Source organism: Bombus impatiens, unplaced genomic scaffold (genome assembly GCF_000188095.3).
Source record: "Bombus impatiens unplaced genomic scaffold, BIMP_2.2 scf_0114, whole genome shotgun sequence".
NCBI classification, from domain to species: domain Eukaryota; kingdom Metazoa; phylum Arthropoda; class Insecta; order Hymenoptera; family Apidae; genus Bombus; species Bombus impatiens.
In genome coordinates this window covers 1,936,818-1,951,313 of record NT_176533.1, presented here as the reverse complement: position 1 = coordinate 1,951,313, position 14,496 = coordinate 1,936,818, and the positions used below count along the sequence as shown (strand labels likewise).

General features: G+C 37.7%; 1 protein-coding gene and 1 long non-coding RNA gene across 8 annotated transcripts in view; one reads left to right on the top strand and one right to left on the bottom strand.

Moving 5' to 3' along the window:
* The window catches only part of LOC112212153, a 19,193-nt gene extending 12,006 nt beyond the window's left edge, over window positions 1-7,187 (bottom strand). The window contains exon 1 of the long non-coding RNA XR_002945948.2: window positions 6,669-7,187. This is a non-coding gene — a long non-coding RNA (uncharacterized LOC112212153). The remainder of the gene's footprint in view (window positions 1-6,668) is intronic.
* Window positions 1-14,496, top strand: part of LOC100745846 (ABC transporter G family member 22) — a 291,784-nt gene that overhangs the window by 148,767 nt on the left and 128,521 nt on the right. For 3 of the 7 annotated variants that reach the window (XM_024364947.2, XM_003486478.4, XM_012380999.3), the window contains exon 2: window positions 8,765-8,857. The exons of the other annotated variants lie outside the window; for them this stretch is intronic. The gene's annotated coding sequence lies outside the window, so the exon portion shown is untranslated. The remainder of the gene's footprint in view (window positions 1-8,764; window positions 8,858-14,496) is intronic. 7 annotated transcript variants of the gene reach the window in all.

Sequence of the window (14,496 nt, the reverse complement as noted above, 5' to 3'; positions counted from 1 at the left end):
ATGATAGTGACCACGTAGAGAATCAACATTTATTTGTGAATGTTTGAAGAAGTTTATGAATTGGAATCGATACTGTGTAAGCAAGCTGTAACAAGCTGGTTGCGTTTAATCGAATTAATTGGTAAATGAGAGTTTGAGATTAAGTTTAAGTGGAATTTAAGTTGCAGATGTAATCTTGAAATAGTTATAGTTTTAAATATACATAGCGTTCATAGTGTTGGAAATAAGTGGTGGATTGATAGGTTCGATATTATGTTTCAGATTCAATTTACATTTAATGAAATAGATCTCGTGGTTATGTTTTAGTGCTTTAGAATGTAAATATGTATTAGCTTTTGTTGTGAGTATTTATTGAGAATAGGGTTGCTTCAATATGTTTAATGTGCGGAATTTGAGATTATTTGACGAGAGTGACTTTTAACATATTAGGTTCGAGTGAATTGACGTTGACAATTTTTAAATACTCTGATCTTCCAGATAATTCCTATCTAAAGAAAACACTTCTGGAATGTGGCACATTAGTTACTCTAAATCCGATTCTAATATTATAGTATCGTACGTACTTAGTATATCGTACTCGAGAATTTTCCAAAAAGTATCTTACAGACCTGTTAAATAATTAAATAGAAATAACAGTAATCAGTAAATAAATATTTCAGAATTGTTTTTACAATCGTTGCAAGGCTATCTAGAACATCGCGAAGATGTGAAATAAGTAGAAAAAAACCAATTATACTATGGACGGTTATCTTTCGAAATTTCAGTCGTCGCGTATGTACATCATACATGTACTACACTATGTTCATGTATTATGTTTTGCATTGAATACTTCCATAAAATCTTTCTCGACGTAGCGGCCCGATACGAACAATCAAGCATTTCAAACCTCCTGAACTCACACTATCGTCTCGACGATTACAATGCTCCCGTTGTGCCGGTTATTCTAACCAGCTGATCTACGCAAACACTGACCAATTCCGTTATTAGTCTCTGATAGGGCAAGACACATTGCCCGCGTGGCTGCTTATCACTCGTGAACGTATTATGCCAGTACATGTCCACGAAGTTATGGCGCAAGAAGTGTATACGCGTGTATGTATGTGTGTACGCGTAGTAAGAGTCATATGCAGTAATATAGTATAGAACACAGATACGTAAAGACACGTAGAACGGGGTCTCTGAACCCCGCAGATACAATCTCTCTCTGCGCACGCTATCTATCTATCTGCTTGGCTGGCGAGAGAGCCGGCCTCACATACCTCCCGTCCTACGTAACGTAAAAATGCGTCCCGACACGCGTACAGAAAATATACACGGAGTGGCCTCTATTCACCGGCTCCTAGATACGCTGATACGCGGCTGCTGGCTCGTGCCTACCGGTATCTCGATCTTTTTCCTTCTATTCGGCCTCTCGGTCTCTTTCATTCGCACAGGGCAGATGCGAAGAATCACAAGTATATGTATATGTGCAGCGGAGGGTTTGGTCCATGATATTGATCATGCGGAGAATCGAAATTTATTTGTCAGTGTTTGAAGAGGTTTGTGAGTTGGGTTAGGTTTGCTTATTAGTTATTGGTCGATTGAGGATGGGTTTATAGAAGTTTGTATCTTCGTTCAGTAAAGTTTTGTTCGTAGGAGTTTGAAGTATGTGAGTCGGGTTAGGTTTGATTGGTTTACGATGGTAGTGACCACGTAGAGAATCAACATTCATTTGTGAATGTTTGAAGAGGTTTGTGAGTTGGGTTAGGTTTGCTTATTAGTTATTGGTGGATTGAGGATGGGTTTATAGAAATTTGTATCTTCGTTCAGAAAAGTTTTGTTCGTAGGAGTTTGAAGAAGTATGCGAGTCGTATTAGGTTTCATTATTACTTGGGGAGTTGGTGATGTGTTTATACAAATTCATATCTTTTATTAATGAGAATATGGTTTTATACATACTTTTAGCAATAACGGATTTATTTGTAGCATTTGAGCTTAATTTAAAAGTTTATGAATTGGGTTTGAGTTAGGTCTGTTTACTTCACGCACAAGTTCATAATACAAGCTGTTTGTTCATAACACAAGTTCGTCTGAATTGTTGGAGGATTGAGAATGAGCTTATACAAACTGTCATTTTTATTATTCATATATCGATGTGAAATGTAGGTGCTAGTTCTGTGCCAATTTTGTAAGTGTTAGAACAGGTCAAGGATATCAGAATACAAGGAGTACCAATTATCATTTTTAACGTATGAAATCTTCAATAGTAATTTTCTTTACAATAAATAACGAAAGAGAAAAAAAATATTGAAAAATATTGAAAAATGATGATGGAAAGAAAGAAGCAGATATGCGAAAGGAAAACGACTGGCTAAGAGGAAGGTGTAGTTGAATTAACTATAAATCAGAGCGAATTCAGGCGATGAGAATTATTTATGGCCGGCTCGATCGGACTCGCACAGACCTCTTTGAACTGTGTTTCTCTTACGGTGCACCATAAATACGATAGCCGTGAAGAATAGGGACGGCCGTAAAATTCAAACGGTCTCGCGACCACGATTCCTTCTCTCGTTATAGCTGTAATATAGTATCTATTAGCGTAGAAAACTCTTGCAGCTTCTCGTGTCGTTGACGTAGGCTCCATTCGAGCCTCCAGCTCGAAGTTATCTTCCAATCAAATTCTCAATTTTCAGCAGCGTTTTACTTCTTGCAAGGAAAAATAGAAATTTTCTTTTTATCGTCATTATATCGAAGCATTATGTTATTTCTTTTTTGTCAATTTCTAATACAGTTATCTTGAAACATATTTTTAAAAAGGCTGATATATAGTATTTGAATTTGAAAGATTCAAATTGAAGCTCAAATTTATATTAGAATTTCAATGTATATTTTCGATTTGAAATTGAAATTGGAATCTACATTTAAATTTCGCAAACATGCATTACTTACGAGTTACGAATAAAATAAGAATATAATAGGAATAGATTCAAAACGAACAATAATATTCCATCCGTTCTTATTTCTTGCTAAATAAAATTCTACGAATTTTTTATTAGATTAAAGAACATCTAATAAATGTTACGCGTGTTATTACATCAGTGTCGTTTCAACGCTGCATTCAAAGCAGTGAATTTAGAACTCTATAAAGAGTTGTTCACCTACTCTGTACTCTGAAGTCAATCTTATAAATACGTCAAATTAATAATTTGTTCCCTATAGAAACCAGTAAAAAACGATCTAATAAATCCAATATATTATTTCTCCAAAAGAAGGTACATATGTTTATGAGTTTTTAATCTGCAGTCAATCTGACGAATCTATCACAATTTAATTATTTCTTTTCTATAAAAACCACTGAAATAGTCTAATAAATTCAATATATAATATTATCCTCTCTCTAAGTATAATAAAACGCATATAAATCAGCTACATTCTAATCTGGAATCGATCAGATTAAATCAATCAAATGAACCGTTTCTTCTCTATAAAAAAAACCACCGAATTAATCTAATAAATTCGATATATAATATTACATCTCCTCCAAAAATAACAAAAATAATACGCATATTAATTAGCTAAACTATAATCTAGAACCAGTTCGTTCAATCAATCAAATTAACTAGTTCTTCGCTATAAAATGCCACTATGAAACAATCTAATAAGTTCAATCTACTACATTTTCTCCAAGACGAAGAGCACATATGTATCTGTGCCGATCGATTTTTCTCTGGCTGACGAGAGAAACCACGGAAATCGTTGGTTCGGTTGGACAGCCGACCCCAGGGGTCGAACGATCACCGGGTCGCGGGTTCAAGCGTGTGGTTCGTGCGCGTTCCTCCGGCGAACAGGCTGGCTGAACATCGGGCGAAGGGGTCGAGATGTGCATTGGCCGGTTAAAATGTGGGGCAGTGCTGCGATTCGTCCTTGGTATTCGTGCGTTTCACAGTCCACCTCGAATCCGTTCGTCCTTCTACCGGGTGATTCTCGCGGTTCCAAACTGAATTCGTGACACGCTTCGCGATCTCGATTTCCATCTTGGCCTCGATTCCCCCGATTTATTTTATTTGTCCCGGCAGTAGATATTTTGTTTAATTATACGCACACATCCACACGGATAACGATTTTATTTAATCGTATGTTGATCGTATGTCGATACGATTCGAGTTTGAATTTTAAATCCGATGATTACAACGTTGCGTTCCATACAGTTTTTACGATCTTAATAGCTCCAGCTTGTGGCTCGTATCAGCTCGTTTCATTGGAACTTTTATGTAAAGTAAAGGTCACGGAGGTTAATCGCTTTGGAAATTTCAAATTCAGTGGGAGAATTTAATACGTTTGCTCTAAGATTCGGAGATTGGCCCTTCGTCGTTGTGACACGTGGTTCATGTACCTTGCAGGTCTTTTAGATTAACCTTCCCTGGTATTAATTCGGTTTTGCTCTATAGTATCCATTTACAATATTTTATGCTCCTTTGCTGACAATGATCTGACAGCATTTTCTAGTTTTTCTGTTTTTCCCGGCCAGTAATACGTAGCAATATAAAACATCGATATAGTTGCAAACAGTGCTATAAAAACATCGTACAAACCGGAATTATACTTATCAAGATTGGTATAATTTCTGTTCCAAGATGTTATACGAATTACTGCAAGAGTAAATTATAGAATATAAATGACTATTACCCATATGATAATTTAAAACGAATGTTGTTAATACTCGTAAATATCAGTTCGAAACATATTAGGTTGCCCGAAAAGTGTCTTTCTTTCGCAAACGTGTTTTCTACGACAGTGCAGCTTTATGCAAACGCGAAACCAAGTATGTGAAATGTCGCGGTGTTTATCTCAACAGAACAAAATGGATCGTACGTAATTCGACAAAATAATATAAAACAAAAAACGTCGTGCGTCTATTATTTCCTCATTAAACGAAAGAAACTTTTCGGACAACCCGATAGAAGTGAAAATAAAGATAGAAGAGTAAATCAAGAAAAGAAAAAAGAAAAATGGAGGAAAAATAAACAGTTAGATCGATAAGGGCGAAATAAAACCATTTCAATTCCTCAGAGATATCGAGAGTACCGATACAATCGCGCAGCTACCGAGCAATCAATATAACTAAATTGATAGATACAACGCTATAAAGCCGTTATCGGTTTTTCTATTAGAGTGAAAAACTGCAATCAATCGTAATCTTTTTTCCGATAATCAGCGAGAAATCCGGTTATGGAGGGTTAACAGTCCTCTCGTTCCCTCTGAGATAGCAATGGCGAAAGAACGTTGAAAGTCTCGTGATCGTTCGCGCGACTAAAATTTCCTTAGAACACGCGCAGCAGCGATCTATAGTTCGCGTGATCGCTCGCGCGATCGAAACTTACGTAATTGCTACTCGCACGACCAAAATTCCTACCTGCACGTTGCCGCAATTGCCCGTGCTATGTATGTACGGTTGCAAATTGTTTTCTTGTTCTCTCGTGATTGATTTATTAGCGATCTTTGCAAGAGTTAGAAATTCGATTTCTTGTTCGCAAAATCTTGGGAATGGTGATCTCAGCGATCGTTATTATACGCAGAGATTAATGCACTCGGTATGTCTGCGAAAGTCAGGTGGTTAGTGTTAGAATTTTAAAAATTGCAGATTTATTGGTACTTTGTGAGTTGATGTTTGTATTTTATCATTTTCTGACTGGCCTGTTTTTCATTTTGTTAGAAACAGAAACGGAATCTAAATGGCAAGTATTTATAAGACTATTTTAGACACCGTAACTTTATCTTTATTACAATTCCCACAGTTAAATTATCTATGGAACTAACAGCGTAAGAAAGCCAATAAATTATCTCTAACTTTCATAAATATTCGAAACCTTCCCGTTAATATATATATATAATCCATTTATTTAGATCACAAAATGAATAATTAGCAGATAAAACTATCTTTGGTATTATACTTTTATCTCTACCGTAGTTCCAAAAAAATCCTACATATAACACTCATAGCTTTAAAAAAATCAAAAAATCTACAAATATCGACAAACTGTTCCCAGATTCCACAAAAAGAATTCGGAATATCCCAATTAATCTTCCACCTGTTCGCATCTCAAAAATATCTTTCACGTCGTATCTTTCCCTTCGTAACAGTTTTCAAAGATAGAACGTACACAAACGTGTATTCAAAGTCCGACAGAAGAACATTCAAGAACAGGAATGTTGTGATTGCTCGTGTAAAAAGAAGAAAAATACGTAGAATAAAATTTATTTCATTTTCGAATTAGTTTCCAAGAAAATCGAGCTTCGACATTTATCAAGAGTATTTGACAATGCTAAATTCGAACTGGACAGGACTAAATAATCGACAGGAGGTTATTCTACGCGTGAAAATAAGTTGAGAACGTGGAATACAATTTTTTCACGGGACAATTTGTTTCCGAGAAAAAAATTCTGTTCCATATATTTTTTTTTTTTTTTTACACAAAGAATCACATCGTTTCCGCTTTTACATGTTAGTCGGTCGGACCTTGCACATATAGATACATCACAAACGACATCCAAGCACGATCAACACGCAATCTCCACGAATACCAATCGACACGTTGAAATTTGAATTTTCCTGCGTCATCCCTCAACCTGTCCACACCTCTACGCACTCTCATCGTCATGGGTATTACTATTCTCTAACCACAACCTACACCATTCACGGCAGATGTCAATACACGTGGAAATGCTAACGAGCACTTTTCACCATGCTGCACACTCTTCTTCTTGCTTGGTATCGCCGGCAGCGTAGAAGAGTATCTACCACGTCGATATGCAGACAGAGAGAGGATCGTGGTCGTCGCGTTCATGACTCGCGGGACTTGCGTGGCTCGTGATTTAGTCACGTAGCTGGCTCGTTTAGCCGTGATCGTTAGCGGTCGTGTTATATGGGTGTAACGTGATTCTCGTGTCACGTAGCGTAACGCGTAAGCCCTTCGTGCTAGCGAAAACGAGAGAAGGAAACGACCGTATTGAACGAAACGAGCGGTAGAATGAAAAGGGTTGGAGGGTAGACTTCGTGACGTTGTGTCGTTCGAATGGACTGATATTTGGAAATAACCCGACGCGTGCTTCAACGAAAGTGAAACGAGCTTTCGTGATGTTTAATGGACAACCTGCTGAGGCTCACGAGGCTTTTGTCGAGGTCATTGGTTCTCGGCTGATTTTCGGGGTCGTTGGTATTATTGTCTGACACGTTGATTTCTGCATCATCGTTGAAGCTACACTGACGTGGTCAAGTTTTGATCAGGTGGTTTCTGTATTTCAGTTGAGAATCTGATTTCTGATTTTTCGACTTTACCCTGAGAATCTCTTGATTTCACAATTTTAGTTCACGTGTCAATTTCTACGTTTTTATTGGAAATCTGTCGATTCCTAGGTCTGATTAAAATTATGTCGACATTTAGATCAAACTGTTCGATATTAGAAGTCTAAGTTCGAAGTGGCTGCTTCTAATTACTTAGACTCTGCTTCTACCAATCTTCATAATCAAGGTGCCCATTGTAAACCTAACACGATTATACATTATATTAGAGAAATTTGTTCCATTTAACGTTGTAACAAATAAACAACAAAAATACGAAATTGATCCAGAAGAAGAAAATGAACAAAACCAACGCTGACTATGACAGAGAGTGTCATAAATCTACAGATCCTAGATCCTAAAAGAAGCAAAACTTCCGTTGATTCCGCGATGTTTACCAGGTCGCGGGAACAAACGAGAAAGTACATTGAACCTATGGTAGATCAGCGGCTGCCAGTTTCGTGATAACTGGCAATGAGTCAGAGAGGGCAGGCTCATGGGCCTCGATAGCCTTTACCGGCTGGCTGGCAGGCGCGAGATTGGGAAATCAGACATTACCGGCGTTTCCGTCTGCTTGTGCACGTATCACGTGTACCGCGAACAGGATAATTTGTGTCGAACGCGTGACCGTGCTGGCTGAGATTTATGCGCGGAATAGCCACGCGCTAGTGTGCCTCGATGTTTATCTAAATCGCTGTCCGATCTCTCTCCCTTTCTCTGTATTTCGCTTCGGCTAACTGTTTCTCTCCTCTCACGTATATGATCGTTGGTTGGTTTTGTGGCTTTTGCTTCGAGAATGGGGACTAATCTTGGGCCGTTTATCAGATGCAAATGTTCCGTCTTTGCGAACGAACGAATATGGATAAGGGTAATTGGTTCGTAGCTGCAATTTTGTTGCTTTAAAGAGCGGTCCAGTAAATTTGTTTATAGTGTTTGATTAGATTAAAGTCGATTAATGACTCGGAAGGTGGTGAACGTTTTGTAATTTAACGAGCTATCGTTTGTATATGTTTGGTAACGTGTATATATGTGTTTGGAATTATCAGTAGGTAGAATTTATAATACAAGTTTTCGCTTTGTGATTTTACATGCAATTATGAACCACCGTGTTTAACGTGTATAATATGTGTATATTAGTTGCATTAGGAAAATTGTGACAACTTTAAGAGTCGATTTATAAAGAACTTATAATAAGCATGTATAGTGAATAGAATTTATAATGAAGTTTTTAATAGAGTAGCTAAAAGATTAATAAGGGAACGTTAATATTAGATGATATTAACGTCACTAAAATCTGGTTAATATAACATGGTTACAGAATGATGTAAGCCCAGGAGCTAAATTATCCTTAATGACGCAAGGAATTATGTTCGTCGCAATAATTATATCCACTTTAAAACTACCAAGCGATCAATGACATAACGCCTCGTGTTTTTCTGCTTTCAGGTAAGAGTCATATGTCATCGTTTACAAATATTCTTCCACTTGCAATTTCGAAGGCATTTAAACACTGGACCTGACAAACGTAGCATCTTCAAGGTACGATATATATATATATAAAATTGTTACAAAAAGTATTCATATTCCATTTTATTTATCATAGCATTTTCATACCAATTGATTAAGTCCAAGTGTATCGAGTTTCATATCGTTTGGTAGTACTTTCATATGACTACAAAAATGTAATACTGTGAAACGTGGAGACCTGATAGAGAAACGTTTCATTGGAAAATAAGAGTATGTACCTGTAAATGCTTTTTATGGCCAGTGTAATTGTAGCCACTTGGCTAATAACTTTTACTCGAATGTACATTTTTAATAATTATGTCTGAAACGTAAAACTTGGATGAGTAGTTTTAACGAGCCCGCAGCTGGTGTGATTGATGCACACACGTGGTCTAAGCTGCTTGTTAGCGCATTAGTAGCGTACCGAGATTTCCTCGAAACGATGTCAAGGCCGTGACCTAATGCAAGGTCGTTGTCCCCGGCGCGTCTTTCTCCACCCCTTCCCCCCTTTTTCTCTCTCTCTTTCTCCGTAACATCTATTTTCCGGTGTTGGAATTTTCACCGTGTACGAGACAAACTCGTGGTGGAATCTATGTCGAGTATGTGGAAACTCTGACATTGGTCGTTCAGAATCTGATTAAAAATCTACTTTCTTATAGAGAAACATAGTTGGGATGATACGGTTTTTTATTTCGTTGAAAAGCCACAAGCTTAGATATGTTCGCAAACAAACCATCTCATGCATAGGAAATTAGAAACTTCTGTTCAATATTCTTCTGTGTCGTTTATTCTGCTTTATTCTGTTAACGCTAGAATTGTGAAAAGTATCAAAACGATCCAGATTTTTCATTATTACGATTATCAAAATCATGTGGGTGTTTTATTTTAATTATAAAATTAATATCATTTTTCACTGAAAAGATTCCTTATTTCCATCGTATCAATGCGATTATGACAATTCACTCATGTATAATATATTTGGATACCTAGACACGTTCCACTATATGATTAGAATTAAATCGATATGTTGAACATATGTCGAGTAACGTAATATAGAACAATAGCCAAATTCTGTAGACAAAATGTACCAAATATTCCTACTAACTGTTAATATCGAAGCAAAATAAAGTACACGTGATATTATAGGCATCTTATAGAAGCTGCTCGAATCTCGGTACCCATACTCGTTGTAAACATTATTCGTAAATTGATATTGTATAAGATGCGTGCGTTTTATGAAAAATAGCAAATTATGTCATTACATCGAGGAATTTTCAGAACCTGTTTTTCAAATTGTCCGTCATATAACATTTTTTTTTACGAACTCCTTATCTTGTCTCAACGCACGAAACACGTAAACTTGAACGACTTCCGACCGATTTTACCATCACAATATTTCAGTTTCATCAAGTATATAGAAAATATTATGAAAATGTATCCGGTTGATAGTAATATGTATCTTGTCCAATACATTCTCTCTTTCAACTCTTTCAACCCTTGTATGGCGCATACGGTGATGAAGGAAAATGTTGGCACAGACCAGACTTTCTTGTAAAATCCTACGTAAAATTCTAAACTACATACAGTCTACAGTTTTTGTATCCATTTGTTCATATATATCAAGCGGCTAGCCTATAAAACGTAGAAACACGACAAAGAAGAAGCTTTATTATTTACGCGTGATTTGTTTTTCGTGTAACGTGGCTAATCGATAGATTTCGCGGAGTTTGTCGTAGCTGCATAAATTTAAATACACTTACGTGTATGTTATCTAAATAACAGTAAAATGGAAAGCAATAGTAAAAATTAAAAACATGATATACTAGAGTACACGACATAAGGAAACGCATTTGCACGCTATAAAACCAGACGCTGTATAGTCGAATAATGCACGTGGAAATAAAAAGTTTCTTGCCTTTCTCCAGAATCTCAAGAAAAGCGTAACAAGGGTCAAAAATGGACCGTCTCTAAAATTTCTGGCATAACGACAGCGCCCATTTTTCTGGACCTTTGACATCTTCCATGCGCCGTTTGACCTCTTAACGCACAAATCTTTCCTAAATTTGATTATTCCGTGAAAAATTTCAAAATCGACTCGTAAAATGTTCGAACATGACTGACTCGCATAGTTCTACCATATTACGCGCGTCAAATGTAATTTAAATGCAAGAATCCGCTAGAATCCCGTCTTCTTCGATCGATTTCCACGGGTCGATTCCCCTGGCGACATGAATGGAACAGAAGGCACGATTCGCATTTAGGTCTCGTAGAACTGCTAGTCCGGCCGATAAATATGCGACGCCGCACGTCCGCGGATCGTAGGAAGTTCTCGTCGCTTTCTTTCCTCTCTGGCTGCATTCCCTTGCCGCTCGCGTGTAGAAGCCGACGACAACGACAACGACAACGACGACAACGACGACAACGACGACAACGACAACGACAACGACAACGACAACGACGACAACGACGAGAACGGTGAGGATCGCCAGCATCGCCGGATCGGTGTCGGTGACCCGTCATCGAATCGACCAGCTTGACAATTAGCCGCGTCAGAATCCCAAACGACACCGTATCCGACATCGACACCTTTCTAATCTGCATGATAAAGGGCCGATGTAATTAAACGCCTGGATAAACGTTCAAGACACCGTATGAAGCCTATTATGCCACCGTGAGTCATGCCATTCCTATCGATTATCGTTTTGGTGCGGCTAATTTAATGAATATTATTACGCGATATCGATTCCTTTCATCTTCCGTTTCATTATTAATTGCTGGTTTCCAATTGACGAATTAATGAGCCTTTGTCTAGGAATTGTTTCGAGCTGTTAAAGCACGATGAGCTGATTCGTCGTTTGGATCGTGGATCTTTTCGATAGAATGGTTTCTCTATGCTGACGTTCTAATTCTAATTTTATAGTTTGCTTTATGGTGTTATTAGAAATGAAATTAATAACAGTCGAAAGTGGTTCATTATCGAAATTCATTTGCCAGTGAAATTTTTATTATTATTTTATATTTATTATTGAAGTTAGGTAATAACTCTGTCGCGTTGTTTGGTTTCTAATTAGAATTACGGTTAGATGGGATTTTTCATGCCATCAGATTGCTCGTAGCTTTCTCAGCCGGTTATAACAAAGGTAAATAATAAAATAAATAGTTACAGGTTGTATTTTTTATTTGTTTTGGGAATCGTGTACATTGCAAAACGATGAAATATTGAAGCGTTCAGGGAATTTTAGCTTGTTCTGGTTTCCCAATTTTTGGTCACCTTCTCGTCATCTTCATTAAACTGTGTAAATGATGTCGAAATGGAATTTCTGATAAGATAATTTAGTTAGAATATGTGTCCATTAAAACACCAGGGCAAAGTGTAATCTCTTTTACAATGAACAAAACTAAACATAAAAATTAATAACTCGAAGATGGAATATTCCTATGACTAATGAATATTCACAAGATGCGTTTAAAGATATCTCAATATTTGTATGATCAAGGAAAACTAACCAAAATGAGACACAATGATCACTGATTTAAAAATCTAAGGTATCTTATTAACCAAGAATTACATTACTTCAAACTGAGATCTATAGCGATCAATGAAACCACCAACTAAAAAGAGTAATTAAACACCAACTAAAAGGACATAATAATTACCGATCTAAAGTTGTAATGTTCTATCAGCCAGGAAATATATGATCAATTACTCGTAGATCTTTCATCTTCTATTATCCAAAAAAAAAAAAATTATATCAATTCCAAACATGCTTTCAACGATCAATAGAGATCATTCACCAAAAACGAAGGTAGCGCGACCAAAGACTGAAAGATCTAAAATATCCTACAGCGAAGATCGCTAGAACCAAACACAAGCGAGACATAAGAACTACTTGGCTACTGCGTGGCTCAAAAATTTAATGTTCTCCATAACAAAAGCAGTGAGAAACAAAAGAATCCAGTGACTCAAGAACTTAACGTTCCCCAACGCAACCAACGAAAAAAGCAACCGAACGTTCCAGCAACGTTTCACTCCCACTCTCCCTTTTTCTCTCTTTCTTTCTACCGCAAGTAACGAGGAACGCGTGCTTGAAAACGCGACTGTAGACCGTGGCAGACTATTCTCTCGCCTCGGCAGTCGCCTCGCTGTCCTTCTCCTTCGGCTCCTTCTCCTCTTCCTAGTCCAAGGTGGAGGAGGTTGTTGCACCCTCCTCGAGCATTGTGCATGCGTGCACGAGGGTGCCTAGCCCCCTTCATCCTCTATTCTGTATGCAACCCGTCTCTCCTCTCCGCGCTGGTGCAATGACACAGCTTCGTGGAAAGGCATCATAGCGGAAGCATCCAGGATTATCGATTGCTCCATGTCGCAAGCAGCGCGATCCTGCGCTCTTTCCCAAGGAAAAGCATGCTAATTCGGCCAGCTTTTTTCACGAAACTTCACTCTCACGGACTTTCCCTTGAAACTCAGTTCTTGCAGATTTTTTCTTGAAATCAAATTTCCTTTGATTTAGGCATTTATTTTATTGATCGTTTTAGAATAAATCGTTCAATGTCAAGAATCAATCACTAATTTATGTGATTAATTCGATGTGATCGATCAGTACGAAAATTAGTAGCAGTTTTCGAGACATTTCGACGTGTGACTATCGTTTTAGCGTCATTGATCGTCCTATCTCGAGAAAGGTATCATGACGAGAGAATCCAAAATTATCTAGCGCCCAGATCTTCCTTTGAAATTCGATTATCTCCGACGTTTTGGGTTCATTTGCTTTGAATAATTTGATCAATTCCATGTGATTTCATCGACTGAAAAATTAAATCATTATCTGAATAAAGATTGTCTTCGAGAGTTTTATTTGTGGTGATTGATTTGTCATTATCGATCGTTCTATCTCGAGCCATTTCCTCGGAAAGTACCTGTTCTCCGAGATTTTTCCATGAAAATGCACGATCTTTTGCAATGGTAGTACTTCAAACGAAATCAATCGTCTTCACACTTCCACTTCTACCACTACTCCTGAAAAATCTATAAAACACCCATTTGCAAACCTATCGGAACATCGCAAAGGAAATCTTCATATTACAAATAAACACAAAACCCACTCGAACCTTGTCAAAAACCTACCGAAACCGTTCAAACTATCCGAAACTCTCCCAAAACCTTCTTCCAATCAGTCAAAACTATGCCAAATAGAGAATCGTGATATTTCAAATGAAAGCAATCGCCTCCACGAAATAACAGTCTCCACAGATAACTCTCTTCCACATCCACCATAGCTTCTCAAACACAAGCTTACGAAATCTGCTGTTCTAAATCTACCAAGAAGAAAAAATCTTACTGCAAATAACATTCAAACTCGTTGAAACCTCCTCAAACACCTACAAACATCCTTGAAACATCCCGAAACCCCATAAAGTTTTCTCCAACCAAGCAAAACGGTGGAAAGAAAATCGTGATATTTCAAAATGAAGGTTGCTTCAAAACGCATCTCGTGGTCTCGCGCGGACGGTTACCAGCTCGCGCGTACTCCGCTTTTATTATTCCCTTTCGGGCGGTTGGCGCGCGCGTGCGCGCGCTTAGAAAACTCGCGTATACTGGCCTGGCTTGGTACTTCGCGAGCAGGAATATAAAGCGTTTTATGGGTCTGTCTGGAGTGCGAGAGCGTGGCCGGCGC